At 36.6% G+C, this 10089-nt stretch overlaps 1 pseudogene; it reads left to right on the top strand.

Moving 5' to 3' along the window:
* The first annotated feature begins 887 nt into the window (after positions 1 to 887).
* Positions 888 to 984, top strand: LOC130025825 (uncharacterized; annotated as a pseudogene).
* The last annotated feature ends 9105 nt before the right edge of the window (positions 985 to 10089 follow it).

Raw genomic sequence — 10089 nt, 5'->3', positions numbered from 1 at the left:
TTGCAGAGGTCTTCAGCTGCCGGGGCTCTAATCAGGGCGGTGAGGGAAACTCACCCCGGCACCTCCAAGGGGCCTTGGTGAGGAAAGCCAGGTGCGAGGTCAGGACACTGTCGTTTTAGATATATTTGAAATTAATTTTAGATCGAAAAGTACACATCATTCAAAATACTTATGTGCTTAGTAATAATTTACTACACACTTGTTCAATCACCTCAGAGACCCCACTCTGCTCAGAGAACTAGATTTTTAATTACAGGTCTGTTTTGCCCATGTGTCATGACTGAGAATCACTATCAGTAGATATGAAACCCACTACACACAAAGATGCACACAGGTTACTTTGAGTCATCTATGTTGTTAATGTGAGTTGGCCATTAAACTTCACTGAGACCCTTTGTTCTGTCCTTTATAGGAGCCTCATGAGTCTCACCTTCCATTCAAGTTGAACTTGTAATAAGGTGGAATGAAATCATCAATATGATCCTCACCTCATCCTTCAGGAGAAAAATCCTACATACATTCAAGGTGGTGAAAGTGCAGACAACATCATCCACCTTTTCCTGGAGATGTACACAGGACTGAGGTGAGAACAGCAAAAGGCTCTATTTTAATGTTCTTAATGAAGGATTCAGGGAACAACATTAAACAAACTCATATACCATCTACCAAAAGAATTATTTTGTAAAACTGATGCCTAGAGTATGGTAAACGATAATATAATAAAAACCATATTTTTATTTCTGGGACATTAATGTTCTAAATCTATTTATTCATGCTGCTTTGAAATACATTCCTTGATTAGGAATCATTGTCTGCCATAGGAGTGAGGAAGGACAACACTCAAAGTAATAAGAAGAGAAAAATATGGAAAAATTAACTCCTAATAGGTTTGATAACACATATACAAAAATTGAAATGATACAATGATGAGCATGGTCCTTGCACAGAGATGACATGCAAACTTGTAAAGCATTCCATATTTTTGTTGCAAGAAGAATTAACAGGTATACTTTAAGCTAAGACAATCCCCACAAATTTAAAAATTCTACATAAAGAGAGCACAAATCCCCAAAACAACAATCTCTCTCAATGTCAATGGACTAAATGTGCCAATTCAGATGCACAGAATAGGAAGATGAATTTGAAAACTGAACCCAACATTCTGCTGCCTGCAAGAAACATGTCTGAACAATCAAAGCACCCATGGGCTAAAAGTAAAAAGCTGGGAAACAAGTTTTCAAGAAAATATCACCCCCGCAAAGCTGGAGTGGCCATACTAGTATCAAACCACATGGACTTCAGGCTAAAGGTTATCAGAGACAGTGAAGGTCATTTCTTAATGATCATGGGATATGTACATCAGAAAGAACTCACCCTCCTCAATGTATATGATCCTAATGACAGACCAGCAAAATACTTTAAAACAACTTCTAATAGACTTATAGAAATACATTGATAGCAACACAATACTAGTAGTAGATTTCAACACTTCTTTGTCACTTCTCGATAGATCAAACAGACTGAAGCTCAGCAAGGAAATATTTTCCTTAAGGGAAGTAATGAACACCTGTTGGCTTAGGGAAGAAATCAAAGAGGAAATAAAAAGTTTCCATAAACAAATGAGAATGATGACATGAGCTACCAGAACTTGTGGGACACAGCAAAAGCAGTGTTAAGAGGAAAGATTATAGCTCTGCCAGAATTCATCAGGAAGAAAGAAAGGGCCTACATGAATAAATTAGAGCTCAAGATTTTGAAAAATAACCAACAAAAGTAGTCCAAACTAGGCTGGAGGAAGGAAATAATAAAACTTGTACCAGACATCAATGAGCTAGAATCCCAAAATACAATCCAGAAGATCAATAAGAATAAAAACTGGTTCTTTGAGAAAATAAACAAGATCAAGAAACCTCTAGAAGCCTCTCAAAGAAACAGAAAGAATTCTAATGAATAGAAACAGAAATGCAAAGGGGGGTATCCTAATAGAAACTCCAGAAATCTATAGGATCATCAGAGATTATTTTGAGAATCTTTGCAGCAGGAAATGAGAGAATCTTGAATAAATTGATAAATTAATGGATTCCAATTACCTCCCAAGGCTGATCCAAGAAGATTTGGAATACTTGAACCTATCACTACCAAGGAAATTGAAATGATGGTCAAAATATACCCCCAAACAGAATCCCTGGCCCAGATGGATTCAATAGTGAAATATTTCAATCCTTTAAAGAGGAACTGCTGACAACATTTTTCAAGATTTTCCAGGAAATTGAAGAAACAGAAATGCTCCCAAATAGTTTCTATGAGGCAAAGATCACCCTAATACTCAAAACAGACAGAGACACCACAATAAATGAAAATTACAGACCTATTTCCTTGATGAATACAGATACACAGATTCTTAAGAAAATACCAGCAAAGAGAATCCAGAAACTCAACAAAAGATCACACACTATGACCAAGTAGGTTTATCTTGCGGATGCAAGGATGGCTTAACGTTCTCCAGTCAATAAGCAGAATACACCATCTCAATAAAATAAAGATAAAAGTCATATCATCATATCGATAGATGTAGATAAAGCATTTGATGAGATCCAGCACCCATTCATGATGAAAAACTCTCAACAAAATGGGAGTTGAAAGTACTTTCTTCAATCTGGTCAAAGCAAACTACCACAAACCCACAGCAAGCATTATTCTCAACGGGGAGAAAACTAAATGCTTGGAGCAGAAATCAATGAGCTAGAATCCCAGAATACAATTAGGCACAAAACAAGTTACCCACTCTCACCACACCTATTCAACATAGTACTTGAAGTACTTGCCATAGGATTTCGGTAAAAAGAAATGATATCAAGGACATCCATATAAAAAAGGAAGAACTCAAGCTTTTACTATTTGGAGATAACATGATACTATACTTAGAAAATCCCAAAGAATCTCCAAAAAAGCTCCTGGGAACAATAGATTTGTTTAGTAAAGTATCATATTACAAAATCAATATCTGGTACTCCATGGCTTTCCCATATATTAATAATAAAGAGAAAAAATAGATAAAGAAAAACAATCCCATTCACAATAATACCTCAGAAAATCAAGTATATTGGAATCAACTAAAAAGGTTAAGGAACTATACCAAAAAAAAAAAAACCTACAAAACACTACTTCACGAAATAAGAGAGTATATGAGGAAATGGAATCACATCCCATGCTCATGGATTGAGAGGTTTAACACTGTCAAAATGGCAATACACCCCAAAGCTCTATAAAGATTTAATGCACTTTCTATAAGGATACCCATAACATTTTTCTAATAAATAGATTAAACACTCTTGAAACTCATACACAACAATAAACTCTCATGTAGAGCTAAAGCAATCTTTGGTAAAAAGAAGAAGGGAACACCTTCCCCAACTTCAATCCCTACTACAAAGTTGTAGTCATCCAAATACCATGATATTCAGATAAAGACAGGCCTCAGATCAATGGAATATAGTCAAATATCTTGAACCTGGCCCTCCGATTATTATTACCTAATCTTTCATAAATGCTCAGGAAATATGAAGTTGAGCTAGGAAGTCTCTTCAGCAACTGGTGCTGGGAAAACTGGACAGCAACATGCAAAAAAAATGAACTCAGACCTCTTTATAGTGCCAGGCACAAAGTCATATCAAATGTATTAAAGACCTCACTATCATACCTGAATTCTTAAGATATATGGAGAAAAATGTGGGAAGATCCCTTAATGACATTAAAGCTAAGGGAAACAAAAAAGCAAGCAAGAAAGAAAGAAAGAAAGAAAAAAATTAAAAATTAAAAAATAATGCTGTTTGCAATGCTAAGGATCAATCCCAGATCATCATTTTCTTGCGTTTTTGGATCACACATGGCGATGCACAGTGGTTACTCCTGTCTCTGCACTCAGGAATTACTCCTCACGGTGCTTGGGGGGACCATACAGGATGCTTGAACTCTAACCTGGGTATGCCGTGTGCAAGGCAAATGCCCTACCTGCTGTACTATCGCTCCAGCTCCCCCCTCCCCATAATTCATCATCTTGAGGGCCTCAGATTTTAACCTTCCATTTAGAAACTTCATCTATACATTGACACAGTAAATTGAAACCACAGAATCATTGAATGGCATGTTATAATGTTAGCAGCCATGAGCAAACATTGATAACTCATAAGTTGGCATGAATGAATTCTGTCTCAGAGGCTTCACTTCTGAGGATACCTGTCGCTACCTCCTTTCTGTTACGTATCCCAGGATCAGAATCTACATCAGGCCATCAGTAGAAATTGTCCACCCAAAAGCTAGCCTTCCACTGGGATCAGAATCCTTGATCCATGTAACTTTTAATTTTTCATTCATGATTTGTTGACCTTGTTTCAGGTGGAGGCATCCAGAGCATAAACTCAGCTTTCCCATTGTTTCCACTGGAAATCCAAATACCTAAGAATGTTATCATTTCTGACGCCACTGTTACAGATTTTTTGGAATCCCACGGTAAGACACTATCATTAATGTTATAATATTACTGTTCTCCATAGTACGGATCTCCCCAAAGAACTCTCTACCCACCTCACTCCAAGTGCAGACTCCAGTTTATCATGCTCCTAAAAGTACTTCTAATTGTTTCACTCAGGTTCGCCCCTAAAGTGCACAAGTTAAGTTCATACCACTCCAAGTTCTTATTCCTAAACTACCAGAGTGGGCTTGGTCCTCAAGCTTTTGTTCTCATAAGAAGAAATACCGTGCTTCCTTTCTCTATGTCTCTCTTTGCTTGCTTTGTTAAATGACTGTTGTCGCTTGAACAAATATTCCATTCCACCCTACACCTGTTTCACAAGTTTCTGAGTGTTTTTCAGTAAAATCTATTTAGCTTCACTGAACTAAAAAATTTAAAACACCAGAGCATTGTTAAAACCAATATTTGTATCTTTTAAACCACAAATTTTGAAAATGAAAGGTAGTAAAGCAATGGAATACTACTCAGTTGTATGAAGTGAAATCTTCTTATTATTTGTATATAAAATGGATAACATGAGGAAATTATGTTTAGTGACATAAACCAGGCAGAGAAAGATAGGCATCCTGCAAGTTCATGCATATGTGGCATATGGAGAAAACAAATTAAAAGAATAATATGAGACAGACAAACGTCTAAAACATTATTTATATTCTATGATATATAATTCAATTAACAATGGTTTCTCATACACATAATTCCAAAATGACACTCCTCATTCTCTCAAAGAATAAACCCTCCCTCTCCCCCAATCCCCCATAATACCTCACTCTCAATCCCCTGACTCAATTGTGTGGATCAGTTCTCCCCTTACATTGCTCTTGAACCTTTGTTTCTAACTTGCTGTGTGTCTTTACATCCCACATATGAGAAAAATCTCTCTGTATCTGTTCATTTCCTTAAGGCTAACTTTACATGCATGATATCCTCTAGTTTCATCCAATGTTGAAAATTGCATAATTTTGACCTTTTCAAAGCAATAAAAACAAACTTTAAAACTATGAGACTATTTAGTTACCAGATCGAAAAATATAATCAAAGTGGAAAAACTGAACAATGGTGAATGACAGAGTAGGCCTTTCAGTAGTGAGTGTAATATGATACATGCACGTTGATTCTGCATAATCCTAAAATTTATGAAATTCTATAATGTAATTCTATAAGGTAATTTTACATAATCAAAAAAGTATTTAAATAATTTACATTTATCTATGATTTTGACGTATCTTTTGTGTCAAACTATCAGAAATAAAAATAATGTGAGATAGAGATATGGTGTATCACTATACTTTTAAACAAGAGAAGCGCTAAAAATTTCTGTGTCTTGATGAACTCTCATATAAATTGACTCCAAAATCAAATTAATATACTCAAGGAAAAATAAAAGTAAACCAATTTAATCTTTTGCCTTCACTCATCTTCCAATCTGCTGATCTCTCGCAGACAGAAAAAAACTTTACTTTATTTTTATTTAAATATTTTTTAGTGAAACACCATGATGTACAGTTGTACATTTACAAATTTTTGTCCTTGGGTTTTTATTATACAATGATCAAATGCCCATTCCTCCACCAGTGCCCATTTTTCACCACCATGGATTCCAGTATCCCTCCCACACCAATACCCCCCATCCCACCCTGCCTCTGTGGCAGGGCATTCCATTTTGTTCTCTCTCTCCTTTCGGGTGTTGTGGTCTGCAAAAGAGGCATTGATTGTCAATCATGTTCAGTACATAGTCAGAATTTTTATTTTCAAAGGATTTCTTGGCAGAGGTTTGGCATTCTTTGCTAGAAACCAATTCCTTTTCTTCTGCTTTTTTTTTCTAGAAATATATACTTATACTAAGACTGATTAGTCATGGCACCAAATTGACAAATGTCCCTGTTTTTACTTCAGTTCTGTTTCCTCATTATCACAAATTATTAGCAGTGGATAGAAAATAACTAGCCCAAAATTCGTGGGGGAAAGAAAAATGTTTATGCTTACCATAGTTTGGAAAATCCCTGTCACTAGTATAGTGACATTCATCTAAATTTGTAAACACAATGATTAAGAAGAGGTAAACCATGACTGCCACTTCAAGGAAGAACGGGCCTTCAGCAAATATCCATGGTTTCAGAAGGATGGCTCTGGCTTGGATGGGGGGCAAACATGAGAGCTGTGAGCTACCGGCAGTTAACACATGCTCTTAGGCTATGTGGTGATACTGCTGAGAAATGTGGCGAGCCCTGATTAGGTAGGGTCATGGGGGAGAATGGAATGATGACAAGAAAACAGAGCAACAGGACAAGATGATAGATTCCTTTGTATAAAAGTTTTCATCTCTAATGTATTAATCTGTGAAAAAGAGAACCAACTTTTTATCATTTTCCTGGCAATATATTATCCTTACATAGTGCTTCAGGAAAAAAACGCTTCCCTTGTTAGTTATTATAGCCTGAATATCTGTGAGGTCTTTGAACTCTTTCTATATATACAGTGCTGATGACTGAAACCAATCTCACTATTTAAGTATCTAAACTGCAATGTTCTCACCATTTAACTCACTAAATTCTGAGGGCTCCAAATCTTCTAAGATCAGCTTTCATCTCTTCCATGATATCCAGGCTTCTCTTCCCAACTGTCAAATCTCCCTTTCTTTCTCCCTCTTTCTACCAACTATGGTCTCCCTGCCAAAATTTGCTAAGACAAGCTTTCTTGAAATATAGACATAAGTTGACTTCTCTTTTATTTTAAATTTAGGCAATTTTGATTTTCAAAGTCATTTATAATGGAGCTTTGTCATACAATATTCCAATTCTAATCACACCACCAGTGTCTGCATCTTTCCACCAACAGATTACCCATTTCTCCCTGCATTCCCACCGATTTCATTGACAAACACATTTTGAAGTTTTATTATTGTACTTTGGGTTCCATACTTACAGTAGTGTTGGCATTGGTGGTTAAGACATACACCTCAACTTTTTCATGCTGGCCTTCCTGGATCAATGCCCACTGACACTATGTAGGGGAAATATGTGAGAACAAATCATTAAGCTCCAAATTTTTCAAATAATCTTTAATCAATTCTGACCTAAAAGAAAATAGTGTTTACTGGAGGGGACAACCCCCGTCAGCCTGCAAAGTCTTTTCATTTTTCCACCTTACAAAAGAAGAAATCAGTGAAGGAGGTCTGTCATCACGCAAGTTAGGTGACCCTGCTGAGGTGTGGTCAACAGGGTGTTTTGTGCTCTTCTCTCCTTCCACCAGAAGTCCGAACCCTATTATTTTTGTCTCTTCAGTCCGCATAAAATGGAAAAAGTTTTACCACACAGACATCCATGTAATGAGCCCAGCCAAGGTGATAAAAATAAATTTCAGCAAATTCATAGGTTAGTCATGGTGGTAGAAACTAAATATGATATTTTTGTATTGAATCTGCAGGAGACACATATTACAAACCTTTTCATGATTCAGTTTCAATCATAGGATATTTTAACACCTAACCTCCACTAGTATACAGTTCCATTGCTAATGTCCCCAGATTCTCTCCCACTACTCCCTCTCAAAACCCCAAACCCCACCTGACAGCCTGCTGTCTCTACACTATGGCAGGCACCTCTCTCTCTCTCTCTCTCCCTCTCTCTCTCTCTTTCATCCTTTAGGCATTATGGATTGTAATACAGAAATTGAGTGGTTCTCACGTTTATTCCTTTCCCTACTTTCAGGACTCAGTTCTTACCGAGAGTAATCACTTCCAACTATCATTGTCATAGTGGTCTCTTCTTTATTCCAAATGCCGCATCCAGCACTTGTGGCAAGCGTCCAACCGTTAACCAATTCTCCTGGCCTGTGTTTCTGCTATCCTTGGGTATTAGTCTCATTTTCTGGTTTTTTATATCCAAAAAATGGGGTAGTCCAATCAGTATACCCCTTTCCTTCTGACTGATTTCATTGAGCATGATATTCTTCCCTGTACATACATTTATAAGCAAACTTCATGATGTCAGTTTCCTGCCAACTGCATAGTATTCAATTGTGTAGGTATACCATAGTTTCTTCTGGCTATTGTGAATAGTAATGCAGATTGTATTTCTGTTATAAATATCATGTTTAATGTAACTTACATCGGAAAATACTTCCCAGGTTCCAAACATACATAATCCATTCACAAACACAACTTTATTTACTTTTTTAAAAAATAAAATTTATTATGATGCTTTCTGAAAAACGGAAGCGATTAACAAAAACTCAGGGAAAACATATTCTATAAAAGCCAAAAAAAAAACCCTTAAGAAAGGACAACAGGTACGTGTTCTTGCTCCTCAAAAATCCATGTGTTTCTTGATATATTGTCAATATCTTTCTATAGCCGTAAATTCTTCAACTTTATTTCTAAACACTATTTAAAGTTATATTAATTTAATAGGTATAATCAGCTTTATAGAATATTTATTTGATTCTTTCATATTTTGCATAAACAAAGTTTGAATTAACCATAGCACTGTAGCACTGTCCTCTCATTGTTCACTGATTTGCTCGAGCAGGCACCAGAAACGTCCCTATGGTGAGACTGGTTGTTACTGTTCGTGGCATGTTGAATACATCACAGGTAGCTTGCCAGGCTTTTCCATGAGGGAGGGTTACTCTCAGTAGCTTGCCGGGCTCTCTGAGAGGAGGAGAGCAATCGAACCCAGGTTGGTCGCATGCAAGGCAAACGTCTTACCCACTGTGCTATGGCTCCAGCCTATATATATATATATATATATATATATATATATATATATATATATTTATACATATATATGTGTATTTACACACACATACATATCTATATATTCCTCTTACACGGCTCTTAAGCTCCAACTCATATTTCTTTCTCCTCCAATTATTTACTACTTCTCTCCCCATACTTGGGGCTCAACTAATTTTCCGAGTGCCCTCAGATGCATTTCTGAGGCCATGATAAAGGAATGCATAACACATACATGCAAGGAAGGCACAAAGCATATGTAGATAAATTTCATATGGACATATAATTGTGATGACTAGTTTACAAACTATATTCGCTTCAAGTACAGAGTTCCTCATCTCTGGAACTGTGTATTCATACTCCATGCACTGTCAAATATCCAGCTACTGTCCACAACCAACTAACAACACTCCCCTACGCATTTCAGTCATTTACTTCCCCTCCTATTAGGACGATTTTGATGTCAGAGTGTAAAGGTTTGATTTTGCTTTTGTATTATTTGTCCATTTAATTTTTTTCTTTATATTCCCGAAACAAATCAAATATTTTTTTAAAAAAATAAAGGACAGGAGGTGATATCAGGAAACAAATGAAATAATTGATGTGGCTGAGAATCAGCAAGAGTCTTCCAGGTCAGTGTGAGGAAAGGAACATCCACTTGTCCTTCCCAGCATATTTCCAAAGGGCCGGCTTGGAGCAGGGTACATGCTGGAAAGAACCGCAGGACAGTAGTAGTGTCTTGAACATATAGGTGCCTATGTTCTTCTTTGAAAATGTAATGGTATTGACCTCCATTGCAAACCACAACACCCTAAAACAAAGA

The sequence above is a fragment of the Sorex fumeus genome, unplaced genomic scaffold (assembly GCF_029834395.1).
Source record: "Sorex fumeus unplaced genomic scaffold, SorFum_2.1 ptg000032l, whole genome shotgun sequence".
Lineage (NCBI taxonomy): Eukaryota > Metazoa > Chordata > Mammalia > Eulipotyphla > Soricidae > Sorex > Sorex fumeus.
The sequence above is the reverse complement of the archived record's forward strand: the minus strand, read 5'-3'. Positions and strand labels throughout refer to the sequence as shown.